The sequence below is a fragment of the Equus caballus genome, chromosome 14 (assembly GCF_041296265.1).
Source record: "Equus caballus isolate H_3958 breed thoroughbred chromosome 14, TB-T2T, whole genome shotgun sequence".
Classification (NCBI taxonomy): domain Eukaryota; kingdom Metazoa; phylum Chordata; class Mammalia; order Perissodactyla; family Equidae; genus Equus; species Equus caballus.
The window spans coordinates 21,742,851-21,761,234 of record NC_091697.1 but is presented as its reverse complement, the minus strand read 5'-3'; the positions used below and the strand labels follow the sequence as shown (position 1 = coordinate 21,761,234).

At 51.5% G+C, this 18,384-nt stretch overlaps 1 protein-coding gene across 2 annotated transcripts in view; it reads left to right on the top strand.

Annotated features, from left to right (window-relative positions):
- Nucleotides 1-18,384, top strand: part of CPLX2 (complexin 2) — an 80,557-nt gene that overhangs the window by 4,058 nt on the left and 58,115 nt on the right. The window contains exons 2-3 of one of the 2 annotated variants that reach the window (XM_070233877.1): nt 7,327-7,407; nt 7,668-7,729. The gene's annotated coding sequence lies outside the window, so the exon portion shown is untranslated. The remainder of the gene's footprint in view (nt 1-7,326; nt 7,408-7,667; nt 7,730-18,384) is intronic. The other variant, XM_014730503.3, reaches the window with a different exon arrangement.

Below are 18,384 nucleotides of genomic sequence, written 5' to 3'. Positions count from 1 at the left end.
AAACAGTCATTAATAACAAGTAAAAAGCCAATATGAAAACATTTAAGGATACAAACAAACAATAGGGTGGTCTGTCTGAAATGGCGACATGGAACTGAGGCCTGAATAACAAGAAGTCAGTCATGTGAGGCAGAACATTCTAGAGAGAAAATAGCTCTGGCAGAGGCCCTAATGTGAGCCTGGACTGTTTGGGAACAGACAGGAGGCCAGTGTGACTGGAGCAGAGTGAGCGAGGGGAACAGTGGCAGCAGATGAGGGCAGAGAGGGTGCAGAGCTGGGTCATGCCTAGAAGGCTAGGTCACGTTCAGGATTTGGGATTTTATTCTAAATGAAATGGATTGTCGATGGATGATTTTAAGAAGGGGAGTGATAAAAACTGGTTTTGCTTTTAAAAGATGTCTCTGGTTGCTGCGTGGAGAGTGGATGATATGAGGATGCTGGGCTGGACACAGAGGAGACAGAAAGGGTCAGACTCAGCCTCCTCCTCCCCCAACCTGAGGTGCTCAGCATCCGGCAGAGGAGACGATACACAAACCAGAACAATAGCACCTCGTGGGAAGGGCTACCAGGGGGAGGGACATGCAAGGCATTGCGGGAACACAGAGACAAGAAGAATTCATTCAGCCTGGGAAGCATCAGGGAGGGCTTCATGGAAGTGGGCAATGGCTGTTGAATTGTACCTGGAAAAGGAACTTAGTAGGGCCAGTGCCCAGAACAGACAGAGAGGCAAAACAGCAGCAGTGGAGTGCGTGCACTGGGAGCCAGGCGGCCTGGGTTCAAATCCCATCCATGCCATTTAGCATCTGTGTGGACTTAGGCAATTTACTTACTTCTCTGCCTCAATGTCCTCATCTTTAAAATAGAGGCGATGAGAGTCACAGTACTTAGTTCAAGGGGTTTCTGTGAGAATTAAACAAGTGACAATTTGTGAAGCACTTAGACAGTGCCTGGCACTTAGAAAGTGACACACAAATGTTGGTTAAATAAAAATGGAGCAAAATTGGGATGGGAGAGCAGGAAGCATGTGCTGAGAAGGTGGACTAGAGCCCAACTCTGAGGGGCCTTGAAGATCAGGCCACCGAAGATGCCCATAATGCTCTGTAAGCAAAGAGGGCCCATCAAAGGCTTTTAAGCAGGGGGATAAGGGATGGAGAGTAAGCCAAAACGCAAAGGACCAGAGAGGGAAAGGGACTTACCCACCATCACACAGTCAGTCCCTGGCCGGACGCTCTTGTCTGTCTTCCCTACTGATCCAATATTGTAGGAGGACGAGGGCAGGATATATTTTGTTCCCCCGTTGCATCCTCAGGGCTAGAAGAATGCCTAGGATATTCTCAGTAAATATTTGTGGATACATTGCTGAATCAATGACCAGACAGGGCAGGAAAAGTCAGAAACCTTGAATCCTTGAGGTCAGAGCATTTTGGACAATGGAGAAACGGCTCTCAGGAAAATTGACCAAACTCCTAGAGATGTTGACTTGGGGGCCTCAAGCCCTTCCGAACCTCAGCTTCTCCTATGACAGAAGACACTGACGCCCACACTCCCCCAGACACCACCTTGTGCTGCAACAACATTGCTGCAGAGGGTTCAGAAGTTAATCTTGGTAAAGTGCCTGGAAGATGGAAACTGTTCCCTAGACAGAGAGCGTGGTAACTGCCGATGTGGAGAAAATGTACCTCCACGTTTGCAAGAGGCAGGCCTTTATGCCCAACGAAAGCCAGCCATCAGAGTCCCTGTCTCTGACTGTCCAGAAGTTGTGACAGCCAGGCAGGCAAGTGGGGTCTTGGAGTTCAGGCAGCAGATGGCAAGAGACCCAGAGGAACTCAGATCCAGCTCTCCCACTGCTGAACGCCTACTCCGAGCAGGGCATGGGGCCAGGCGCTTCTCCAAACCGGAGAGAATCCCAACCCGGAACTTCCTGGCTGGGTGACCTTGGGCAAGTCCCATCAACTCTCTGAGCTTCAAGGTCATCATCTATAAAATACGGATAATGCTGCCGGCCCCACTGGGTTATTTTGGTTTTGATTCTGGCAGTGCAGGGTTAGGGTGCTCATCCCATCTCACAAATGTGGATACTGAAGCCCAGGGTATGGCTTATTGATTCCTCAGTACTCACTAAGTACCTAGGATGGGCCAGTAACTGTTTCAGGAGCTGGAGAGACAATGAAGAATAAAACAGGCGAGACATGGTCTGTGCTCTCGCAGAGCTCGCATTCAGTGGGAGACAGAAAAGAAGCGAGTAAACAAACAAAATAATCCCACCCAGTATATAAGTGCTAGGAGGGAGACAAAAGAGGGGTTGCTAAGGAGGGCAGGGGCTGCTTACGTAAGGCAGGCAGGGGAGACTTGAAGGAAGAGGCACTGAAGCTGACATCTGGATGGGAAGAAGCAGCTGGCCCTGGGTAAGTGTCCAGACAGAAAGCGCAAAGGTCCTGGGGTAGGAAGAAGCCTGGCAAAGTCACAGGACAGAAACCGAGTGAGCGAAGGGGAGGGTGGCAGAGATGAGGGCAGAGAGGTTGACAGGGGCCAGAGCAGGCAGAACCTTGAAGACTGGGTGAAGCAGGGGGTGGCATAATCTACACTGCGGTTGGGTCTCTTCCCTTCATCACCCACCAGCAAGGAGCCTGATGGGGCAAAGCCCGTGTCAGAGTGATCCCCTGAACCCGCCTTCAGGCCCGCAGTTGCTGCTGCCATCTCTAGAGCAGGTCAGCCAAAGGGCAAGTCAGGGGATGCATTCCCCTGCTGGGAAATAAATCCATTGGCTGGCTGGCTGCCGGGTGGGCACCACAGCGCCTTGTGGGCAGCATTCTAATGCCCTGAGGTGGGAGGGCGAGGGCCAGCGGGGCTGGGGTGAGGGGGGAAGGGAGGCACCTGCTTCCGGTGCAAAATGTAACAGGGCACTAAAAAAACTCAGCCATCAAGGTATATAACATTTTATGCAGTACTTTTTTATGAAATGAAAGCAATGCAAAAAAATCCATGATGAATAAAATATCAAAATTTTCGCATAAACACAAGATTCCAAAACAGCCAGGTTGAGGGTGAAGCAAATGGGGTGTTTTACACATGCAGGATCTAATCCTGGCACTGAGACGTTCACTCAACTGTGGGACACCTCCTGGGCCAGGGCCCTGGTCCTGCTGGGAACCAGCAGCCAGAGCCAGTCTGCTTATGACAAACTGAAAGTACAAACGAGTTTCTAGTCGGGGCCTCTGAGACCACTGCCAGCCTCGGAAGTGGAGACAGACGCCCAGCAGGGACCACACAGCCAGGAGGGGTGCTTGGCCTGCAAGCTGGGTGCTGTGTAATGTCAGCGGGCCTAGGTTCAAACACCTCTTGTATGCTGTGGGACCCTGAGTAAGGTGCACTGCCTCTCAAGCCTCAGTTTCCCCATCTGTGACCCTGGGGCTAATAAGACTTAGACCCCAGGATTCAGTAAGATGATTCTTGAAGTCCTTTAGCACCTAGCTACTCAAAATGTGGTCCACAGACCAGCACCTTCTGGAAGCTGATTAGACATGCAGACTCCCAGCTGCCTCCCAGGCCCACTGAATCAGAACCTGCATTTTAACAAGACCCCCCCGGGGAGTGGCGTGCACGTGAGAGTCTGAGGAGCTGGTAACACTTGGCACACAGAAGATGCTCAATAAACGATAGTGCTGCCCCTGTGCCACCAAACCCGAGTTGGAGAAAACTTTAGGCCAAAGGAAAAACCCAGGATGGAGAGAAGACATCTGAGGTGACCACTGCATTGCATTTTAAATGCTCAAGTTTTGAAGCCAGGGGCCCTAGCTGAGCTTTTTCTATTCATAGCCATACAGGCCCTCCATTGTGCTCATCTGGAAAATGGAAATAATATTAGCAAGTGGGGTTGTTGTGAAGATAAGATGAGATAATATGAGTAAAACTCTCAGCACAATGCTTCCGCCCAGTAAGTGTTGGGGTGCTGGCTGTAGCTGCTGGCGGGGGTGGCCGCAGGAGGGTTGATGAATTGTCAGTGAGCACAGCCCATGGGACAAAATAGGTAGCATTTGTATAGCTCTTTGCCCTTCATAAAGCACTTCCATTTATACCATTTCACCTGACTCCCATAACTCTTTGGGTGAGACAACACAAGATACACTCATTTTACAGAGAAACAAATGTAGGCTCAGAGAGGTGGAGTGACTTGTCTAAGCAAACCAGGATTTAAACCCCTGGAGTCTGACACTAAAATCTGTGTCAGCAACAGAGCATCCAACCAATAACTCTGGAAAGGATCAAGAATGGAATAAGACAATGTTAGACTCCAGAGAGGGTGCTGTCCCACCTCCATATTTCACAGAAGGGAAAACTGAGGCCCATGGAGGGGAAGAGACTCATCCAAGCTCATTCAGACAGAGTGTCGGCTCACAGGCTCCCAGGCCAGACCCACCTCCCTCGTCTGATTGGCCAGCCTCTACCAGATGAGCCCAGGGGCACAGGCTGCGGGAGCCCAGGCTGGCTCTCAGGGCGGGTCTACAGACAGGATGCATCCCAGCTCCACCTTCCCTTGCAGCCCAAGCAGAGGAGGAGCCTGCAGAGCCGGCGTTGCCAAGGTGCGGGCTGTGAGGTTGCTAGGACACAGTTTGGGAGCAGCCAGGTGGCAGAGGAGGCCTTGGCTGGGGCCAGGACTGGGCAGAGACAGGGACCTGCCACAGTGATCTTCTTAGGGCCTGGGGGAGGGCCTCCAACTCCACTAGGGGGTCAGCCAATGGAGGGTTGACTCTCACAGACCCCGCATCTCCATACTCCACCCAAACCAGCCCACCCTCTACCCCACACCTCACCAAGCACAGCTCCTAGTCCTCCTCCTGCCTCCCCCATCCCTGCCTCCAGAAGGGGCTCTCCAGGGCACGAAGCCAAGCCCTGCAGTGCCCCCCATCACTCTCAGGGGGAAGCCCACACTCTGCTAAAGTCCCTCATAACAGCCCCGACAACCTCCCAGCCTCATCTTTGTCCCCAAGGCTCCAGCCGAACCAAATTCCTCCGAGTTCCTGCATAGACGTGCTCCCTCCCTCCACGCCTTTGCAGATGCTGTTCCTTTTACCTGGAAAGCCCTTCCCGCTCCACTGCCCTCTCAGCCCCCACCTGAGACTCACCTGCTCAGGGAAGCCCTCCCTGCTGCCTCCTGGCAGTGAGACACCCTGGAGAGACCCACATTCTCGTGGATGCCACGTCATGTTTTCACTATCTGCCTTCACCTTTGTGGCCCCATTAGGCTGTGAGATTTTTACATTTCACTCCTCGAGTAAGACCTGGTTCCATGTGTGCCAGATCAAGACATCTCCGAGCCTCCGTGCTCCTCTGTGTGGCGAGGACCATGACCTTGGCCCTGCCAGGCTAGTCGGGTACTAGAGACTGTAGGTGTGAAGGGCTCGGCGCGCCGCAGAGGCACTGAAAGCACTGCCGTGCCATCGTTTCTGTCGAGGCCACCAGTGCCCAACCCAGGGTGCTCCCCAGTACATGTGTGCAGAATGTCCCTCACCTGCACGGTGAGAATGAGAACCGGTGTGAGTAAGGGCTCTGCAAACAGTGGGCTCCATTCGGGTGCACGTCGTCATCACTCTGATGTTAACACCCTGATTCCCACAAGCCTCTAGACTTGAGTCTGCCATGTTCACTGCCCACCTGCATTCCCTGAACAAAATCTATTAAGTACCTACTATGTGCCAGGCGATGCACTGGCTCTTGGGGCTCAGCAGAAGGTAGACGTTAAAGACTTCCTCGCACCACTCTTTTCTTTCCTTGCCTTCTTAAAGGTCAGCCTCCCGACCCCGCTCCCAGGTGGCCCTGCCTGAGGCCGGGGTGGTAGCGGGCACATTTGCTCTAGATGCCCACTCCCCGGTGGTCCACAGGCTCCACCCGCATGCACACCCTCCCCCAGGTGCCCGCCCAGCCAGTCAGGAAACAATCACATCTGCCCTGTTTCCAGTCCAGTTGCTAGTTTTAAACTCAAATATAGTTGGCTCCCTGAGCACAGGGAGCCTGCCTGCCCTTTTCACTGTCACCAGCATAGAACATGGTCTGGCACAGTCACTCAGCCACTTATTTACTCACTCATTCACTCACTCAGCAGATATTTGTCATGTTCTGCTAAGCACCAGGCTCTGGGGAATCGGTGGGGCCCTGCCTCTCTGAGCTCCTGTTGTAGCGGAGGGACCAGGGGGAGGAGATTGTGTCAGGAGCGAATAGTGCCATGGAGCAGCCAAGAGCCAGGGTTAGGCGCTACCCAGGGGGTCCCAGAAGACTGGGTCACGTAAAGGACCCTGAGTCGGCTGATCTGTTGGAATCCCTGCTTTCCCTAAACCATCTCTGTGATCTGGGCCAAATCCTCAGCACCCCCCTCTCTAAATGACACAATAATCTCAGCTTCCTTGAGGCACGGTGAGCAAGACTATGGTTGTTGAAGGAAGAGATGATCGAGGAGGCGACAGGCCCTGCTGTGGTCGAGGCCTTGGCATCCAACCAGGAGGGCCCTGCAGTCAGCGGGGTAGGCAGGTTGAGGACTGTGGGCTCTGATCCGGCTCCGCTCTCGCCTCTGTGGGACGCTGAGCGATCATTTCCCCTCTCTGCACGTGCTCTCATCTATGAAACGGGAGTGCAACAGCAGCCTCACTAATCATGACTATGTGAATGCAAATCTAGCAAATTCTCCAAGCCTGGCTCAGTCAATAAATATTTCCTGGGTACCCACCTTCTACCAGGCCTTGTGCAAGACTCTAGAAACAGCCATGTCAGACCCAACCTTTGCCTTTTAAGGAATGCTGGTGCCTCCTGGGAGAAAGCAGAGAAGGTAACTAAAATTTGAGGGGCTACAATGTGACAGATATCTTCACAGACATGATCTTCTTTAACACCATGACAATAATAGTAACGAGCACTTACACGGTGCTTAATAGCTGAGGCTGGTGCTATTAGTGGCCCCATTGTGCACATGAGGAAACTGAGGCTCAGAGCGGTGTAATGGATTTCCCCAAACCCGGAATTCAAACCCAGATATGACTGACAGTAAATCCTGTTCATTGACACAGGTCAGAAAGCACATTTAAGCCAAAAAGCAGTGTGGTCAGTGGTACCAAAAGAATGTTGCCTGAACCAGGGGCCGTGATGGGCAGCTGCTATCAGGAGAGTAAGTGAGGTGGGGCCAGGGGTTGGGCCAGATGCCAGGCCCTTTGCTGGAACCCAGAGGATCAGTGGTGACCTCAGCCTTCAGTGGAGTCTGGGGTTCAGTGCCCGCTCAGGAAGCCAGCTCCTCTAGAAGCTCTCTCCTCTCACTCCTCAACACCTTCTCCCCTCCTCCAGGAAGCTGTGCGTCTCTGGCACACCGTCTGCTCTGCTCATTGACTGAAGGCCCCTACATCCCAGCTCGGCCAGGAAGCAAAGGTAAGGTGACGCCCAGGATCACACCCATGGGTGGTGTTCAGAGTTTCCCCTCACTCCTGGGGGGTCATGATGACATTTCCCCTCCCATGATCGCCAAGGACGCTCCTAAGTGGGAATGAGATGGATCGATTGGGCAATATGGTGGAAGGGTGTTAGCTTGCGTTTTCAGAGCCATTGACAACAGAGAAGGACTTTCCTGTGTGTTATCTTATTCATTCATACTCCCCCCAGAAACCTTAGGTGGGTATTATTGTTCCCAGCTAACAGATGAGAAAACTGAAGCTCAGAGAGAGAAACGGATTTGCCTGAAAACAAATGGCTGGTAGGTGGCTAAGCCTGAATTCCAACCTCCTTTTTCTTGTCTGTATCCTCAAGTGGCCTAGGAATATTGTAGGTGCTTGGTGCATGTTTGATGAATGAATGAGTAAATTAATGAACTGCTCAAGGTCAATGGCAGGGCAGAGCAAGGTTGGAACCTGGCTCTCTTGTGACTCCCAGTTCCTATGCTCTTTCTGCAAACTGTGGCTTTCTGTGCTGATAAGCATTCTCCCACCCCAGGATCTCAAGCATCTCAGGTGTGTGGTGTCCGTTGCCCCCTCCTGCTACAAACAGAAGGAAGAAGGGGTAGCTCTTCCAGGGCGCCCCCAAGCTCAGATCGGACCCAGCATCCCTTCATCCACATGGCCTCTTCCCCAGCACCCACTTCCAGTAATCCGACGTGCATAGTTGTAAACTTGTTTCTTTAAATAAATAGTCTTGAGTTTCATACCAAATAGTCTTTTAAGAGGAGGAACGTCTCCAGGCCACCTCGTATTTAGCATACAGTGAGCCACATATTTGCACAGAGAGAGTGTGTGTGAACATAGAGATCGCTCGATCGCTATAGATATCATTGCTCATCCAGATGGGAGCTATTTATGATGCTGAGTCACCCACAGCGAATGCCACTGAGGGATTCCAGGCTGGGCTCGGAGCCCCAGCATCACAGACCTCATGGCTCTCTGCCTCATCCTCACCGTTCACAAATGAGAGAGACAGAGATGTCCCCCGTCGCAGTGCAGGGACAGAAGGGGACATATTGGCCACAGGAAATGGAGACTTTCTCATAACCAGGTCCTGTTTCAAGTCATTTTCCTCCATCCAGAGCACCGCGCCCTTACAGATCATGTAGTCCAATCCCTTCATTGTATAGGACAGAAAACTGGGGCCCAGAGAGGGAAGCGACTTGCCCAGTGTCTCACAGCAAGTCAGTGACAGAGCTGGTCCTAAAGCTCCAATCTTCTGATTGCTGTCTGGGGCTCTTTCCAATCCCGCAGCCACCTTTTTCCATCTTACCTCCAATGTCTTGGGCTTTCAGCCCCTCAGGAGCTTCCCGTCCTCTGAAAACTTGGAGATGTCCCTGAGCTCTTCCTTCCTTGTCCTCCTCCAGGAGGGGAGCTGAGTCTGACTTGTTCGGGTATCCCTCATGCTTACTGCAGGCCTGCACACACTGGGCGCTCAATGCATGTGCACTGGGTGTCACAGGAGACCTGACCCAGTACCAATTCCTGGGGAACCCTAGTTCTTCATTTGAAAAAGCACCCATTTCTCTCCACCCTCTCTTTCTTGTCTCTAAGAGAGTTTTCTATCCAGGCAAAAATAGACTCCCTCCCACTCCCCACCCACCCCTGCCCAATCCTATAATGAATCGATTTTATTAATAGGCTTTGGGATAAAAACTTGACAAAGGCTTTTTGTGCCATCACCCTTTATCTCCCTGTGTGGTTCACTCTTCAAAGAATTCCAATAAACTGGTCAGGTGGGATTACGCCTTACATAAAATATTCATTAATTCACTCTTTCCCTCCACATAGGATGTGTTTAAGCATTTGGTGATCTCTATCCCTTATTATGGATTCTGTTCAATTGTTCTAAGAGTTGGTGGGATGAGACAGAAAGAGCACGGGCCTTGGAATCAGGGCTGGGCGAAATTCTAGCTGGCCGCGCACTGGTTCTGCGTCCATCCTGACTGCTGTGAGAATTAAATGGCATAAAGTCTGTAAGGTGTCTGGCACAAAGGAAGTGCTCAATGTCCATTTGTGAATGAATGAATGACTCAGGACCCACAGGAACTGGATCCTGAAGAGTGAGGGCCCAACAGGCTCTGCGGTCTGGTCTTGGAGTCGTCCCGTCCCGGGAGGGTAGTTTAAGAAGTCTTAGCGAGCAGACCCCTGGGGTTAGGCTGCTGGTGGGGGTCAGGTGCAGGTCAGAAGGGGAAGCACTTTCTCCAGCCCCTTGTGCAAGGGATTCCCTCAGCTCAAGGAAAACTTTGAGTCTGGAATCTAAGTGCAAAACAGAAAACTCCTTGAGAGTAAAGATTGTGGCTTGTTAACTGTTAGAGTTTCACTTTCCCTGGCCAGAGCCTGGCTCAGGCTAGTATGGAATCAGCAAAGAGAGACACAGAAAGTATATGTCGAGTTGAGTTGACTTGACTTGGCTTGAATCGACTTGAGTTATTTAGAATTTGCTAATAGACCCAACTCCAGGGCCTACCGAGGGAGAAGCTTCCTGGAACTTGAGCTTAGCCCCAAACTAAGGTCCCACAGCACAGGGGAGACCTCAAGAGTGACGTTCTGCAGACACTCAGTGCCTTCCAAAGATGGAGGCATCTCAGGGGGGACCAGGGCCATAGCCAGGACTGAGAGAAAAGGGTAGCAGTGTTGGCTTAGTCGGAGGCACCACAAAGCTTTGGGCATGTCCTTTAAGAATCTTTAAGACTTCTTGGAACTCAGCCAGGATCTTTCCATACTTTTAGAGCAACATATTCTTCTCTTCCTGGCAGAGAAGAGTCCTTCGGGGGTGCTCATTTCAGTGGAAGATGATCTCTAGATTTGAGGGGTCAAGTAGACTCCGCCATGAGGGGAGAAGGCAAGCTGAGGCCAGGAGTCAGGAAGAACTTCATACTGCAGATGCCGGCACAGTTGTAAATTGGTCCTTTTATTGGAGTGAAGGTTGGGGGTTCTGAGTAGGTATGACTCTAACTCCAGACTTTCATCAGGCAGTGGTTGCTGAAGAAAACAGTGACCCAGGAACCAGAGTGGGAAATCAGACAGGACACCTGGCCCCACAAAATGGAGGGTGGCCAGTATCACCAGGGTCCCTCAGCTGCCCCTGTGTCAGGCCTGCCTATCACAGGATACAACCAGGCCCCTGAGAGAGGCAGGGACTGAGAGATTCAGGGGGCAGTGGCTGCTCAAACCCTCATTGTATTTGGCTGCGTTTGTGTGTGTGTCTCCTGTGTTGGCTTGGGAATCCTTCAAAGGCACTGTATCTGTTCCTTTCAGTCCCCCCCTGGTGCCCTCTAAAAATCTGGGTATAGGTTAGACCTCAGTGTTCAATGAACGAATAATTAGGTCAGAGTAAGGCTTACAATGCCAGTGGAAGATTTCAAGACGGCAAGATGGAAAATTTGAAGATTTCAAGATGGCAAAGGTCCAAGATGGAGAAGCCCAACCAGAAAGGATAACAGACCCAGAAGTTGGCCCTCAGGAGTTTGGCTCACAGGAAAAATTGGACTAAATGGAGTCAAGAGACAGGGTGGTGCCATGTGGGTTTAAAATAATGTTCCTCAGAGTCTCAGGTGTCTGAGATGAGTTCTCAAGGGCTGTTACACAATGGGTTTGGACAAGAGAAGTCCCCCCAAAAAGAAGCTCTGAACCCAACAACACCATTTAAATTTTAAAAGTTCCAGTTTTATCTATTTTATGTATTGGATTTTCACACACATTTTCATTTTTAAAGGATTTTTTCAGTTTAAAAAAATGCATTTGGAGAGCACTAGTGTTGAAAGAGCCTAGGCGTTTAGAGTGAGGCTGTCTGACCGAAATCTCAGCCCCAAGCCTTTCTACCTGTGGGACTTCGGGCAGGGAGCCTTCTGAGCCGCCGCGTTCTTACCTATAAACCATCCTCCCAGGGACGTGTAAACATTCCCTAAGATGCTCCAGTATTTCCCCAAGGCTGGCACGTGTGTGATTGATGGTGTGCACGATGATTTTCTGTGGTACATGGATGAACATTATTATTTTAATAGCTCACAATTGATGCATGTTAGAAAACTATAACTGGCACACAAAACTCTGTGATTTATGAAAATAATATAGCATTTCACTTTAAAATAAAATTCTATGCTTTTTTAAAAGCAAATCAATTTAAAGAAAAAGACCAAGTAAATGAATAGTACTCATATAGCAGAAATCAAGAAGGTGGTACATGAATGACTGAAATATGGGAAAAATTGAGAGAATCTACGTAAAACATCTTTTGCAGTGTCTGTCACTCAGGAAGGGGCTCAGAAGGTGAGTTCTTGCATCTTTCTCTCTATTTTAACTCCCTGAGATGCCTGGACCTAGAACCAAGCTCATCCACTGAGCTGAAGTAGCTGCCCAGGCCTGGTCGGTCTGGAATACAGTGTATGGTGGGCGTGGGGCGGGCAGCAGTGGTCAAGCCTGGGCAACAGTGATCAAGTCCAGGCGGGCAGCTGGCCACAGGATCTTGGAGCAGGCAGAGGCTGCTAAGGCAGCATTTTCCACAAAGTGGGCAACAACCATCAGTGGTCCATGAGACCATTTGAAGAGTTGCTCAGGCAAGTTAATACCATGGGGAGAGAATTCCCCCTTGAATTCATCAAGGAGAAAGTCTCGATCAGAGGTTAGCATCTGCTTAACCCCTCTACAGCACTTGTTGATCTTCCTTTTCAACAAAGATGCCCAGCCTTCAGGTGGTGACAGTATCTAGCTGAAACTGAATAACAATGTTGTATTTTCCATGTATTTATTTTTACCATTACCTACCATTTATAGAACGTGATACAGACTTTCTGTTTATGAGAATGATCTCATGTTCCCTTTTCAAATATATGTATTAAAAGTTAAAAAGCAAGTATGTTACTTTTGTTCAGTACAAAGTCAATAACAGTACAAGTGAGGGGTACACATGGGAAAAGATAAAGGTGATCCTTGACTGACGGGAAAGCCAGCCTGGCAGAGGCACCACAAGGTGTCCCGTGGCTCCAGAGTCCCGGCTGGGCCCACAAGCAGGACGTCTGCAGGCCCGGCCACAGGCTGTGGGGCAAGCCTTGTCCTTGGGAGGGCACAGGAGGCCGCATCCTGAAAAGGAGCCAGATTGATGGGCAGGTGACCCAGAGCCTCCATACTGAGCCGGGAACCCAGGGACCAGGACAGAGGCCGGTGGCAGTGAGTCTGATCAGGGCTGCCCCTAGAGGGTGGGTCTGGAAGAGATCCCAGGCCTCTGGTTTCTGGCGAGGCTGGGCCTGCAGAGGATGACCTGGCAGAGGGGGCTCCAGCAGAGGGAGAGGAAGGAGCTAAGGGGTGGGAACAGGCAAGCCCCCACTCTGCAGCCTGTGCCTGCTTGGAATTCAGGGGAATCTGGTGTGAATCCACAGTTCACACCAGCCTTCGAGAGGGGTTGTGTGTGAGTTAGGGTGTGTTGGCAGCCAGCAAAAGAAACCAAATCTGCCCACTCAAACAGAAGCGGGGATTACTGAGAGCTCATCAGAGGGCACCCAGAATTAAAGGGCAGGCTGGCAATCAGGCTCAGGGAAGAGCAGGAACCAGACCAGGGGTCTGGGAGCAGGATCTGAGGCCAGTTTTTCCTAGGTGTCTCTTCAGGATGCATCAGCCACAACTGTTTGTCCCTCGTTGCATCACTCTGGTTGTGATTCAAAGCCCCGGGAGGGACACCAGTGGGCCTGGCTTGGGTCCCATGTCCTCCTCTTGGCCAGCAGAAAGCATGCAGTCTTGATGAGACTCCCTCCCAGCTTGAACACTGAGGAAGGGGTGGTTCCCATGAAGAAAGCCAGAGGGATGTTACTAAAAGGAGGAGGAGTGAGTTCCAGGCAGCCAGGACCAGCAAATGTCTGCTAAGAGGAGCCAAGGCAGGACCAGGCGATGTGGTCCCCTGGGCCTGACTCCCTGGGACCGTCCCTGGGGCTTCCTTTCTCCCACCCTGGCTGGACCAGGGTCTCCATCCCAGGCTGGGCCCAGCAGCCAGCTGCAGCTGAGCAGGGTCCCCTCAGGCCTCTGATCAGCTGGGGAAGGGAGACGGCTCGACAAACCTGATCCTCTGCCCCATAGCTGAAAAGGACCCGCGGAGATGAGGAGGCCTAATGAGGATTACTCACTCAGGGGTTACAAACCCATCTGTCTGCTGGGCTGGCGGGGAAGGGAACTGCGATGACCTGGAATATGCATGCCACTGCCAGCTCCAGCCAATTGTTGCCACACAGGCATATGGCCCCAGTGTTGATCAACATCCCTGGTTTTTTAAGTGAAGCCCCACATCCAGATTTTTATATGAGACTCCTTGCTTTCAAACATTAACTACCAGGAAACATTTTAAATATTGTGGCTCACCAAACAATAGATACCACAAGTTCGTGGTCGCTAGACTGACTTCTATCCACCCGCTACAACTCAGCTGTGGAATCACTTCCTCCAGGAAGCCTTCTGTGGCTTGCCCCTCTCTCTGCCTTGTTACCCTTTCATTGGACTCCCACAGGCCCAGTGTTTTTCCCCTTATCACAGCACTGACACTCTGCATTACAAAAGCTCATGTTTTCGTCTGCTGCTCTTTGTGCCTCCTCAGGGGCCCCCACTGCATCTTACGTCTGCCCCACACGGTGCCTGACGTACACGAGGCACTGTGGCATCGATGAAAGGGGGTTAGAGAGACTGCACTTGTCAAGACGGCTAGGTTATACAATGGTCGCAAATTAATCCTGAAATCTCATTGGCTTGATACAACTAAGGTCTGTTTCTCCCTCGTGTGAGGTCCGCTGTGGGGCTGGCGGCTCTCCAGGCAGCTTCCTTCCAAGTGCTGACTCAGGGATCCAGGCTGGCTCCACCATTAGGCAGCAGGGGAAGAGAGCAAGTGGAGAACTCACTCCCACTCTTAAGTACCTCAGTCTAGAAGTGACATTTGTCGGCTCTCTGTTCAGCCCATTGGCCAGAACTATTCCCATGACCCATCTCACTATAAGGGGCTGGAAACATGGAGGGAGCTCATGGCATTCACTGAGTCCACGTCTCTGCAGCACAGCCCCTGAGCTGCAGCTGGCAGTGCTGGGAGCCCCAGGGTCCAAGAGGTGCACTCGGGCTGCTGGTAGGGCACAGGCAGCCAGGACTCGGTGTCTACAGGTAGCCATGGGACTCTTCATGGTCAGCGCGTGGAAGCACCTCTTCATTTGTACATTTAACTCAAGACATCCAGAAAAGTGGGCAAGGAGGGGGGAGAGAATTTCATTAGCTTGAACTTTCCACCTTTCTTTATTTTTCCAATCAGTAAACACTAGGAAATGAAAATCAAGTTGCAGAAAATAGAGGTCAAATGCTAATGAGCAAACCGTTCAGAGTGAAAGGAGCGCCTAGACCCTTGGCCCCTCAGTCGAGGCCCCCGGTGACCTGCGAGTGACTGCAGCTGCTCAAAGGGCCTCTCTTGGGCGCTCAGGGGTCCTGACCCTCGCTGTCAGCCTTAGCCAGGAACTTGGCCAACAGCGAGTCAATGGGCACCTCCAAGGGGACTCGCCATGCCTTCCTTAAGCTGGGCGCAGTGCAACAGCAGAAATTTCCTTGGAATAGAATCACAGGATCTTAGATGTGCTCTGGAAAGAGGGCAAGATTAGGAGCCAGAAAGACCTGGGCTCAAATTCCAGCTCTTTTCTAATAAGTCAAGTTCCTAACAAGACCCTTCACTTCTCTGAGCCTCAGTTTCTTCATCTCTAAAATGGGGGAAAATAATAACACCTTCCTCCCAGAACAATCATGCAAAGTCTATGAGATTACACATTTCAAGGGCCTGGTGCACAGTAGGACCTCAGTTGATGTCATTTCTCTTCCTCTTTACCATTGGGCTGGAGGGACTGACACCCATGACTGTAGTCAGCAAATTCCCAATTGCGTGCCTCTGGTGACAAGAAGCTCACTACCCACCTCCCAAGCATCCTGCTCCGTTTTAGAACCACTCCTATGGTGTTTGTGGTGAGAGGACCTGAGGTCCCTAGGGACTTGGGTCGGAGGGAAAAGTCAGCTGGCCTGGCTCTCCCCTCTGGCTGACCAGTCACTGCCTTGGCCCCAGGTGCTATCTGGGGGGATTGAGAGTGGTGAGAATGGAGGAGGTGAGGGGTTCAGGGCCGGGGAATATGTGTCTATTTCTGGTTCATACACAAGAGCCAGAGAAACCCATTACATGGGAGACAGGATCAGAACTGGAGACATTTATCCCAGAGAGGAGAAATCTTCGGAAGACTGTCATAAGACAATGATGGAGGTCCAGCCTGGGATGAAATGAGGGAAGCTACAGAGGGGTAAATAAGAGCCCAAAGTAAGAATGAGTGTTTCTTCACTCATTCCACAGACACTCACTGTTGGTCCGCCATGCCAGGTCCCATGCTGAGCCCTACGGACAGAGAGATGAATCAGCCACAGGACCTGGTGGGGTGGGGCAGCATGTGATGATAATGTTAAAGACACATGGGGATTGTTGAGATAGAGGGAAGTGTGGAATGGGGCCTGTGGGAGCTCAGAAGAGGGGTACCTGGCCCAGCTGGGGATGGGGTGTTCAGGAAAGGATGAGGAGGTGGACAAAAGTGGGATGAGAAAAGGATGCCAGGCAGAGAGGTGAGAAACAGCCTGGTGTGTGGGAAGACCTACCCACTGTCCTCTGTTGCTTAAGGCAGGCTGTGTTGACAGGGGGAACAGAGCAGGCAGCAGAGGGCCTCGAATGACAGCCACAGAGCTGGGACCCAGTCTCAGGTAGGAGGGAGCCATAGAAGGGTGGGAGTTTTGCAGAAAAATTGTATTGAAATATAACCTGCTTCATAAAAGGGCTCACGTCATAAGTTTACAGCCCAGTGAATTTTTACAAAGTGAACATATCCATGTAACCAGCCCCAAATCAGGAAACAGAAACTTACCAACGTCACGCAAAGCCCTCTCTGCTCCCGTTCCCAGTCACCACTCCCCTAGGAAGGAACCAGTGTCTCAACCTGTAACACCATCCATGAGTTGGCTTGTTCCTGAACTTCACGTCAATGATGTCGTGCAGTGTCATACTCTTTAGTGTTTGTCTTCCTTCACTCAAGATTATGTTTGAGATTCTTTCATGTTGCATCACGTTGTTGCGGTTTTTCATGTTGTGCATTCTCATTGCTAAATTATATTCCATTGTGTGACTACACCAAAAGGTATTCATCCCTTCTGTACTCATTCTTTCTGGTGTTTACGGACACTTGGGTTGGCTGTGTTCAGCTTGGGGTTCTCATGAAAAGCACCGCCATGAAGATTCCTGGATGTGTCTTTGGATGAACACATGTACACATTCCTGTTGGGTTTATGCAGAGGAGTAGAACCAATGAGTCATAGGGGTTACAGGGTTAGCCTTAGCAGATACTGTCAAATGTTTTTTCCAAGATGGTAGTCCTGATTTATGTTCCCTAGGTACTGTATGAAAGTTCCAGCAGCTCCACGTCCTCTCCAACATCTGGCATCTTCTGTCATTTCCATTTTAGCCATTCTGGCGAGCATGTCGTGGTTACTGTTGTAATTTATGTTTCCCTGATGACTAATGAGGTTGAACACCTTTGCCTATGCTGACCGGTCCACTGGACATCCTCTTTCCTGAATTGCTTATTCATGTCCCTGGAAGAGGAGGGACAAAGTCTCCATTTCATTTTAGAAAATCATCTCGGGCAGCCAAGTGGGGTGCCTGGGAGAGCACAAGCGGATTCTCTGGAATCTCTGGCTGATCCCAACGGCACCTCACTTAGGTGCTGGGCTTCATTTGATCTTCTGCCCGTTTAAACCTCACAGCCTCTTTGAAAGGTCAAGATTGTTATCAACATCTCACAGGTGAGGGGATGGGGCTCAGAGATGGGGAATGACTCCCCCAAGACCTCACGGTTGGAGCTGGGAGTGGAGCCCAAGAGTGGAGGCCTCAGACTGTGGATTCATTTCCTCAACAATCTCGGGCCAGAGCGCGAGGGCTGGGATGGAACAGAACAGAGGGGAACAGACGGGAAGATAAAGAGCAGCTTCCAGGACATTTCTCTCACTCCTTACTTTACCCAAGAGGAAATTCTCCCTCCCTTTCTCTTTCCCTGCCTCTTCCCTCCCCTCTCCCCACATCTCACCAAAACTCCTAGCCGAGGTGAGCGGCCATCAGAGGCCTAGTGCCCACCAACTCTGATATCGTGCTGGATGCCCAGCGATGTGAAGGGAGGAGTTGGGCCAACCTGAGTCAGATCCTGGCCTGCCACCACTGGCTGTGTGGCTCCAGACCAGTCACTTTACCTCTCTGGGCCTTACACTCTTTGTCGTTCTCAATAATGCCTTCCTCAGAGCCTCGTGGAGAGGAGCCAGTGAGCTGGCACCGTGCCTGGTACCACATAGCCCCTAGTTTAGCCGGCACGTGCTCATTCCTTCCGCTGACCCTTCTAAGACTGGCAGGGCTCCCTGTCCTGCCCAGGGCCTGGTCTTCCGGCTCCCTCTTCCCTGAGCATCAGGGCCAGCATCTTTTTGTCTCCTGCAGCCAGGGCAGGCCCCTAGCGGGGTTTCCTCCCTGCCAGAGAGCGGGTGTTGGGGGCAGCAGGAGTGCCCTCCCCCAGCACTCCATCCCCGCAGCTGCCGCACTCAGGCTGACAGCCACACAATTAGCCCTAGAAGGGCCTTTCTCTTCTCGAGGGCTCTCATCTCAGAGCCCAGACGCCTTTATTTTGGGAGCCTTGCTTGGTGAAGCGCTCTGTCAATGCCACCTCCAAGCAATGCCGCCACCCCCATCACACGCACGCCAGGCACTGCCATCCTGCCCGTCCTTCCATTCATTAATCCACTCAGTGTTCGGTGAGCACGCCAGGCACCTACTGTGCTGGGCACTGGGAGACCCACAAGGTCCCAGTCCCTGCGGTGTTTTCCCTGCAGGGGGAGA